We start from the raw sequence: 10,245 nt of genomic DNA, 5'->3' as shown, positions 1-10,245 counted from the left end.
TCCAAATAACAGAAACTCATTTTCCCTACATTCTGAAGCCATGGGATCAGTTGTCCTTTGCTTCCTCTGAAGACTCTGGAGAAAAAGTCCCTCATTCTTTGCTAAATTTCTGTGGTTGCCAAAAATCCTTAACACCCATTGGCTGCAGCTTCAGCAACTCCCCTCCGCCCCAATCATACTTGGACACTTTCCCCTCCGATGTTTTTCTTCAAAGTCATTTGTTTTTATAAAGACACTAGTCATTGAGTTAGGGCTTACTCTAGCCTAGTATGACCTCATCCTAATGCCACATGATCTCATTCTAACTTGATTATATCTAAGCCTACTTCCAAATATGGCCATATGGGAAGCAAAATGAAGGACTGCACTGAAGTGTCCCTCTGCAAGGATGTACCATCTCATGAAATGGGGACCCTAAAATAAAATATGTGATTTTTGTTATAGTTTTGTTTGTCTGTGAAAAACTGGTCAATCATGGGTTTGGATTTTGGTTTTTTTTTTTTTTTTTTTTTTTTTTTTTTTTTTTTTTGGTTTTTTCTGAGACAGGTTTCTCTGTGTAGCCCTGGCTGTTCTGGATCTCACTCTGTAGACCAGGCTGGCCTCGAACTCAGAAATCCGATTGCCTCTGCCTCCCAAGTACTGGGATCAAAGGCGTGCGCCACCACCGCCCGGCTAAGAATGGGTTTTTAAGAAGGAAAAAACTTAGTATTTTAAAATGTAAGGCTCCAAGGAATAAAAACTTTCATGGGTAGATTTCACTCTGTAATTTAAGAGAAGAGCCATGAGAAAACTATAACTCTGACTATAATGTGATCCCAGGCAGCAGCCCAGACTACTAACATATGCATGGCATTTGGTGGCAACATGGGCCAGGGACATTGACACAGACATTGCCCTCAATGGCAGCAGGGCCAGGGCATCACCATGGACTCAGGTGGCAGTGCTGAACACTCACTCACAACAGGCTGTTCCTCACCATCCCACATCTCCAGTTCTGCCTCTCTTCATAGTGGGCAAACCATCCTGCTTCTTTTTCTTGCCCATCTCTCCACCAGGTATATATGTATATGGTAGTTGCAATTGTAGTTGATTCCACAGAGGGAGGGAGTCTGGGTCCCTGTTTTTTTTTTTAATGACATCAGAAATGTACTTGGAGAAGAATGTCTCAAACAAATGGTACCAGGAACTCCAGATTTCAACAGGCAGAAAAATGAAAGGAGGTCATTAACTCTCACTGTGCACAAAACCAAATTCCAAATGGATCAAGAACTTCAGTTTAAGTCTTGTTGTCCTGAAACTGCAGAGGAAAATAAATTAAAAGTGTGATTAGATTTACAAATAAAAATTAGAACATTCTTAATAAGACTTTGGTAGCATGAGAAACAAGACCAACAATCAATAAATAGGATCTCATAAAGCTAACAAGCTTTTGCACAGTAAAGAAAACTGTGAAGTCAATGAATGAATGAGCAGTTCATAAAATGAAAGAAAAAACTTCTTCCAAGTAGTCATCCAACAGTGAATTACTATCTAGACTACTTAAAGAAATTTTTTAAAAAAGGAATATTAAAATGATAAACTATTTAGTTTAAAAAATGGTTGTTGAACTAAACATAAAATTCTCAAAATAAGAAATATAAATATCTAGGAAACACTGCAAATGTGCTTAACATTGTTTACAATCTGGGAAATACATGATAAAACTATGTTAAATTCCACCCACCCCCATCAGAATGGCTATCATCAAGACTACAAATGACAACAACTACTGGTTTGGACATGACAAAGGAGAGCTCTTATACACTGTTGGTAAGAGTGTAAAGTAGGCCAACCACTTTGGAAATCAGTCTAGCAGCTTTTGTCAACACTAGAAATGGGCCTTCTGTGACTCAGCTATATCACCACTGGGAATATGCAGAATGGACTTTATATCTCACTACACAGACACTTATACATATGTTCATCCTCATTGCCACTCTATTCAAAGCAGCTAGGAAATGGAATCAAATGAAACATCTATAAACAGATGAATGAATGAAAAAAATATAATGCATTTATACCTGAAAAAGAAAATGAAAAAAAAAAAGAAAATGAAATCATGAAATTTGCAGAAAACATGGATGAAACTGGAAATTTTTTATACTGAGGACATCCAGGCCCAGAAGAAAACATGCTCCATGTTCTCCCTTGTGTGCATATTCTGCTTCAGTCTTTTACTCTGTGTTTTTAACTTGGTGCAAAAATAGGAGCCAGGAAACTAGAAATGGGCCATTGGCAGAAGGTAGGTCTTAAGCAAGAGGGCTGCAGATTATAGGTCAGATGAAGGTATCTAAGTGGAGTATGGGGAGTCAAAAGCCTTAAGTGAGACTAGGGGAAACCGCGAGGGAAGCATCTGACCCAGAGCAGGCTATATGAAGGGTATACAAAAACAGCCCTTTAGAAGCCTGGTGTTTCACACCCCAATATAAAAATGTAATTGGAAAGGGAGTAGAATACATACAATATGCAAGAAGAGGGGGGAATGCTGGGGGCTAAAGGAGTAAAAGGGTAAGATCTGGAGAAGGGTAAAGAGAGGTGGACCGTGGATGAACTAACACAGACTAGGAATGTAGAAAAAAGCCTTGTAGAAGCCCACTAATGAGTAAACGAATTTCCAAATACAGCTTGAAAAAGGCATTGAAGCAGGTATCCAGCATGAGTGAACAAGGTCGTTCCCAGCCGTCACTGATCATGAAACAAACATTGCAGTACACAGTAAGTAGTACCTCCCTAGAAGACACTGGTCAGAGAGGGAGGCTCCTGAGGGCTCCAAACAACACAGCTGTTTCTCTTGGTATTGCTTGCATGGTAAGATTCGATTGCTGAAAAGTAATCCTTTGGTTCTTAGTCACAGAGAAATCAATCTCAAACTAGCTTTCCTAGTATCCTAAAGCGATCTACATGCTGCAGGGGACAGGGAGAGAAGAGGCGTACAGCATCTTACCCAGCACTAGATCCTGACTGCAACAATACTGCAACAACTCTAGACAATATGAGTTCACGGGTACAACAAGGTACAACTGTGATAGGGTAATCAACCACATTCTGTTCGGATTGGGAATCCTGCTAAGTAGGAGGGAATCTCATGCCCCGTACAAACCTAGTCAAAATCTCATGGTTTAGGAGAACATGTCCCCTATGACAGAAGCTAGTATTGTTATTTTGTTAAATATCATGCTGTCAAATTGCCTTCTAAATTATTATTTGTGTTTATACTCATATATATGGGCTGCTCTCAACCTCTCTCAGAGAACCTCGCCTTTTCACTGGGTTGTAGTCAATGGAAAGATGGATAACTAGTAAAATGCTAGGAATACAAGACCTAGTGTTGGGCTGTACAGAGTGACACATGGGACTTAACCCCAGTACTCGGGAGAGGCAGGTGGATCTCTGTGAGTTCAAGACCAACCTGGTACACATAGTAAACCAGAACAGGACAGGATTACACAGAGATACTCTGTCCTAAAAATCATACAGACAGACCAGAGACAAACATCTGCTACCAGTTATTTTCCTATAAAGAGGCTTCATCCCCTAATAATCCAGTCAACTACAAACTCATCAGATGATTAATGTACTAATGAATCAAGTACCTGATGATCCAGTCACCTTAAAAAACTACACCATCTAGAAAATAAACCTTCATCCCTTGAGTGTTTAACAGGGGGAAGGGCACATTTTACATCCCAACCTTAACAATGAATCTCTACCCCTTATAGCAATTTTCTAAAGTTATTCTGAATACGACTCTTATCCTTCCCATAAAAGAAGCTGTCAAAACACTAGACAAAGATTAACAATTAAAAGATATAATACAATTAAGTGGGCCATCTAAATATCAAGTCACCAAGCATCCTTCAATGTTTTCTAGGTAGCTGCAGGCTCTGTTCCAAATATTAAAATGCCTTGGATTATGTTTTCTAACATCAAGTGTCATAAATAAACCAGATAATTTCTATTTAGCATAATATCAATTGGGAAATGGATTTTACTGATGTTTATCAAGAAAAAAATATAAATTTTCTTCTACTCTGGTTCCCTGTGGAATTTTAACTGTTTTTGTGTCTATAAAATACTTTGAGAAAAGGCATATCTTGAATATAACTTCTTTGAAATGCTGTCTAGAATTTGTTTTCCCCACTAATACATTCTTTGAAAAGCACTTATCCAAATGTTGCTAATATACAATAATGCAAAAAAATCTAAAGAGTAATTACGTCATAGCTAAACTTATGGAAAATGTAGTCAACTCACTTAAACCCTGACTATGGGGGGTGACTTAGTAGTTAAGTGTACTTGCTGCTCTGCCAGAGGACCTGAATTCTGTTCCCAGAACAAACATGTGTGTGTGTGTGTGTGTGTGTGTGTGTGTGTGTGTGTGTGCGTGTCTGTGTGTGAGTACATACATTCTGCCGGCATCAATGGATTTATCTTTCCATTGTATGTTTGCAAGACACAATGGTTAATGCTAAATCTCTGTGATCAGTTACAGTGGCTTGGAGACTCATCTGTCTGGGTGTCTGTAAAGGAGTTCTCCAGAGATGTATCTGGGGAAGAAAGACCTACTCAGAAAATGATTGGCACATCCCATAGGGTGGGTCCTGGAATAAGTGAAAGAGGAAAGCAAGCTGATCAGGTTAACTGATGCAAGATGACCCATCTTAACTACGGGGCAGGACCATTCCCTGGGTATGGAGATTGGACTGAATAAAACAGGGTGTGCTGATTGCTAGCAATTGCCGCTCTCTGCTTTCTGAGTGGGGTGCAATGTTACCAGCTGCTTAACATACCTGGTGCTATACCTTCTCCACCCATAGAAGCCCATCTCCTCTCAGCAAGACAAAATAAGCATTCATTCTTCCTTTAAATTGCTTATAAGATTTTTCGCAATGAGAAGAAGGACTAATACAATCCCTAGTGGGTCACATTGTAACCCTCTACTGGGTCACATTCATTGTAAAAATTGTAACCCTCTACAGTTAAAGCAGAAACTACATGTGATCTCCCTCAGCATACCATCTCTCTGCTAAACATCCACAGGTGTTTGGGGATGGTAAGATATTGCTGGAGCAACAAAATTTTATTTTTTAAAGCAAAATCAGTGTGAGCACCCAGATCTTGAGTACTCTTAACAGATAGTACAAAAATTTGTATTAAGCATTCAGACAAATGCTGGTGACTGTGAATTAGAAAGATGATGTAAAATGAGATTAAAAAGCTACTGGGAAAACTGTGACAATGCATGGATTTGGTGCTTATTTGGTTTTTATTAATATGACATCACCGGATAACAAGAGTTCTCCTCTGGCTGAATTTTGTAGCTGGAGGAAAAACATTCAGAAGAGATGAATTCTCTTTGATTCTACCTCTCCATAATCCTCAGAGTTCCTTAGGGAGCAATGTCAATTATGCCATCGTCAATGCAAATGGCATTTTAAAGAGTTAGCACGGCACACAGAATGCTAATGCTGTTCAGAAGTGTCAGTGTGCGCTGCAGAATCTCTCCTGAACTCTGCAGCCCATTGCGTGTCTTTATTCATTCAAATCTAATCCTATGAACTGAGGGTATGGGCCACTGGTTTTCTCTCTGCCTGAGTCACTCAAATTCACCCATTAAAAACAATCCATTTTCCAAAATCAGACAGTGTGGAATACAGTTTTGGCATCCAAAAGACACACTCCTATATTCAGAGCATAGTAATGAGAAGGCTGATGGCTTTCTTGCTTGATAGGTTATTCTTATTAAGATAAAATATGTTCCAGTACTATCTCAGAAACATGTAAATCAACTAGTTTATGAGAAATAGGAGAGCTTAGACTTTCAAATTGAGGAAACAAAATGTGAACAGTAACTTTGTAGCAATGTACCTACTGCCCTTAGCATATCTCCTAATATTATTTTCCAATGTTGCAGTATTATAAAGATGGATCTTATAATGGTATTGTCAGGAAAATTTAGAGACCTTTATAGTTGGTGCAATGAAAGTTTAATATACGGTAATAATTAAAGCCTACAAGTAAACACATTACATTGATTAGGCATCTACCCTGTAAGGTGAACTATTCTATTGGCAACAAAATGTGCACAGCAGGGCATTCCTTCTTGACCCATAAGAAATAATGAATTAAACAAGACAACAGAGATGGGAGATGGCTTCATGAGTAATGTGTTTCTTTGAAGGCATGAGCAGCAGATACCCAAAACCCATCTAAATACTGGGTGGGCATGATGTTGCCCTTCAAGTCCAGCCTTAGAAGGCAGGAACAAGAATCACTAGAACAAGCTGTCCAGTCAGGTGACCATATCACAAGTTCATGATTTAATTGACAGGGACTGCCCCAAAGAATACTGTGGAACAGTACTAAAGAATAGTTACCAGCATCAACCGCAGGTGTACACATGCATGAGTATTGATGTATAAACACACATATGTGCCCACACAAATGGGCACACACACACACACGCACACACACACACACAGGAAAATTAAAGTAATGAAGGAATAAAGAAAGAATGACCAGAACACAAGGAAATAGGTATAAGCCACAGCGTCACAGCAAAACACATATGTGTACACAGCAATCTGCATGGAGCCATACAGACACAGAGACGGACCAGCAACGAGCCACTTACCATCAAGGAATGGTCCTGGATTCTTAAGATACTTACTTTATTCTCTAGGCAACAAACTTACAGCTAAACAATGGGGGTCTTCCCTGAGGACATATGAGTTGATTTTAGGAGACACATAAGTTTGGTATTAAATATAAAATTGTTTTCTATTTAATTTTGCATTTTTGGAAATATCAAAGTAGAAAGTGTTGGATTTGACACTATGACTTCAGCACACTTTCCACAAAAAGACACAAACACATTTACTTAGATTCAACAATATTGCTTTTACTAAATTTACACTTATCGTTACAACTGAAATGTAGCAAGTGTTATCTATATCTTATTTGCATAAATAAATAGAAACAAATAGTCAAACCTTCCATTTAAAATATAATTAAACAGTAAGTTTTAAGGTATTATTATGCATATGAGGGTACATGTAATTGAGTTATGTTTAGAAAACAAAGACCCAGACAGAGCTCCAAGCAATTTTAATTCTATACTATCTAATTAATCTTGGAGAATGGCATATATGTGTATAATATATTCTGACCATATTTATTCCACACTCTCCCTCTCCAGTATATCATGGATTCCCTCATGGTCCCTTCCAATTTCATGTCCTTTTTTTTTTCTCTTCTCCTTTTTTATACCTCACTGACTCTAATTGGTGCTACGCATATACACTTAGGTGAACCTACAAAAAAGCTGGCCTTTCCCGAGCAGCCATCAATTTTCTATAGCTCCTGGGCTGAGCTTCATGTGCCCCAAAATGTTTTTCTTAAAAAAAAAAAAGTTTGGGCTTTTCAGACATACTAGTCAGGGAACTTACATAAGAGATTATAAATGAAAACAAAATAAATCATCCTAAATATATCTGATATAAAGACCCAAGGGCAAACCTCAATGTTAAGAGTCCCTACCTTGCATGCACAAGACCCTGAGTTTATTCTCCAGGACCACAAAACCCCGAGTGAGATAACGCAGACCAAAAGGACTTGCATGGTGTGGACTCACTAATAAGTGGACATTAGCCAAAAAATAAAAAAGTACAGAATACTCAAGATGCAGTCAACAGAACTCAAAAAGGTCAACAAGCTGGAGTGCCCAAGTGAAGATGCCTCAGTCCTACTTGGGAGGAAGAAGAAAGCAATCACAAATGGAGAAGGGGGAGGGACCTGGGACAGAAAGTGGATGGTGGGTGGGGAGTGTGGGGGAGGGGGGAACCTGATCTAGTATTAAATGAGAGAAAAGAACTGGAGCCCTGAAGGCCAGCAGAAAGAATGGAAACAGGCAACCTCAGAAAATAGGAGGTTGAGAGGACTCTCCAGAATACACCAGAGACCCGGGAGCTGAAAGACTCCCAGGACTCAAAGGGAGGGACCCTAGATGAAATACCTGACAGGAGGGAGAGGGAACTTATAGAGCCCACCTCCAGCAGGAAGACAGGGCATCAAGTGAGGAAAGGAAGGGCAACCCACAGTCACAACTCTGACCCATAATTGTTCCTGTCTGAAGGAATCACAGGGATGGTAATGGAGAGGAGCCTGAGGAAAAGAAGGTCCAGTGACAGGCCTGAAGTGGGATCCAGCTCAAGGGGAGGTCCCAAGGCCTGACACTATTACTGAGGCTATGGAGCGCTCACAAAAGGGGACCTAGTATGACCACACAACCAGCTAAAGAGTCAGATGTAGATATTTGCACCGAAACAATGGAGAGAAACAGCTTGCCCCTGTTGTTGATTTAGGGAAAGCTGAAAGAAGCTGAGGAGAAGGGCGATCCTGTAGGAGGAGTAGCAGTCTCAATTAATCTGGGCCCCTGAGATCTCTCAAACAATGGATCACCAACCAGGCAGCATATACCAGTTAATATGAGACTCCCAACACACACACAACAGAGGACTTCCAGTTTGTGTTCATTCAGAGATGATGCACCTAGCCCTCAAGAGACTGGTGGGCCCCCAGGGAGATGAGAGGTCAGGTGGGGTGGAGGGTGAGGACATCCACATAGAGACAGAGGGTGGGGAGGAAGTATGGGATGTGGAACAGTTGGAGGGTGCTCGAGGCTAAGGTATTTTTTTTTAAAGTAAAGAAAGAGAGGAAGAGAGTAGAGCAGGGAGGGAGAGAAAGAGATCAGGAGTGAGAAAGGGTTGAAGGTGAAGAAATGTAATAAAAGATGGTCAAGTCCAAGTAGATCAAGGACCTCCACATAAAACCAAATACACTCAAACTAATAGGAAAGAAAGTGGGGAAGAGCCTCAAGCATGTAGGCACAGGGAAAATTTTCCTAAACAGAACGCTTATGCTCTAAGATCAAGAATTGACAAATGGGCCCTCATGAAATTGCAAAGCTTCTGTAAGGCAAAAGACACTGTCAATAGGAAAAAACGGCAACCAACAAATTGGGAAAAAAATCTTTACCAATCCTATATCTGATAGAGGGCTAATATCCAATAAATACAAAGAACTCAAGAAGTTAGACTCCAGAGAACCAAACAACCCTATTAAAAATGGGATACAGAGCTAAATAAAGAATTCTCAACTGACGAATACTGAATGGCTGAGAAGCACCTAAAGAAATGTTCAACATCTTTAGTCATCAGGGAAATGCAAATCAAAAAAAAAAAAAATACCCTGAGATTCCACCTCATACCAGTCAGAATGGCTAGGATAAAAAACTCAGGTGACAGCAGATGCTGGCCAGGTTGTAGGGAAAGAGGAACACTCCTTCATTGCTGGTGGGATTTCAAGCTGGTACAACCACTCTGAAAATCAGATTGGCAGTTCCTCCGGAAATTGGACAAAGTACTACCAGAGGACTCAGCTATACCACTCCTGGGCATATACTCAGAAGATTCTCCAACATGTAATAAGGACACATGCTCCACTATATTCTTAGCAGCCTTATTTATAGTAGCCAGAAACTGGAAACAACCCAGATGTCCCTCAACAGAGGAATGGATTCAGAAAATGTAGTACATCTACACAATGGAGTACTACTCAGCTATTAAAAACAATGAATTTATGAAATTCTTGGGGAAATGGATGGACCTAGAGAAAATCATCCTGAATGAGGTAACCCAATCACAAAAGAGCACACATGGTATGCATTCTCTGATAAGTGGATGTTAGCCTAAAAGATTGGAATACACAAAGTACAAACCACAAACCACAAGAAACTAAAGAAGAAGGAAGACCAAAGTATGAATACTTCATTCCTTCTTAAAGGGGGAACAAAATACCCATGGAAGGAGTTGTAGAGACTAACTATGGAGCAGAGACTAAAGGAAGGACAATTCAGAGACTGCTCCACCTGGGAATCCTTCCCATATTCAGTCATCAAATCTAGACACTATTGTGGATGCCAGCAAGTGCTGGATGACAGGAGCCTGATATAGCTGTCTCCTGAGAGGCTCTGACAGTACCCGACTAATACAGAAGTAGAGGCTCACAGCCATCCATTGGACTGAGTGCAGGATCCCCAGTGAAGGAGCTAGAGAAAAGATCCAAGGAGCTGAAGGATTTTGCAGCCCCTTAGGACGAACAACAATATGAACTAACTAATACCCTCAGAGCTCCCAGGGACTAAAA

General features: G+C 40.1%; 1 long non-coding RNA gene across 2 annotated transcripts in view; it reads right to left on the bottom strand.

Annotated features, from left to right (window-relative positions):
• Positions 1–1,114: 1,114 nt before the first annotated feature.
• Positions 1,115–10,245, bottom strand: part of LOC116077863 — a 66,402-nt gene continuing 57,271 nt past the window's right edge. For both annotated transcript variants that reach the window (XR_004113358.1, XR_004113356.1), the window contains one exon: positions 1,115–1,297. This is a non-coding gene — a long non-coding RNA (uncharacterized LOC116077863). The remainder of the gene's footprint in view (positions 1,298–10,245) is intronic.

Source organism: Mastomys coucha, unplaced genomic scaffold (genome assembly GCF_008632895.1).
Source record: "Mastomys coucha isolate ucsf_1 unplaced genomic scaffold, UCSF_Mcou_1 pScaffold5, whole genome shotgun sequence".
In the NCBI taxonomy this organism is placed as follows: Eukaryota; Metazoa; Chordata; class Mammalia; order Rodentia; family Muridae; genus Mastomys; species Mastomys coucha.
The sequence above is the reverse complement of the archived record's forward strand: the minus strand, read 5'-3'. Positions and strand labels throughout refer to the sequence as shown.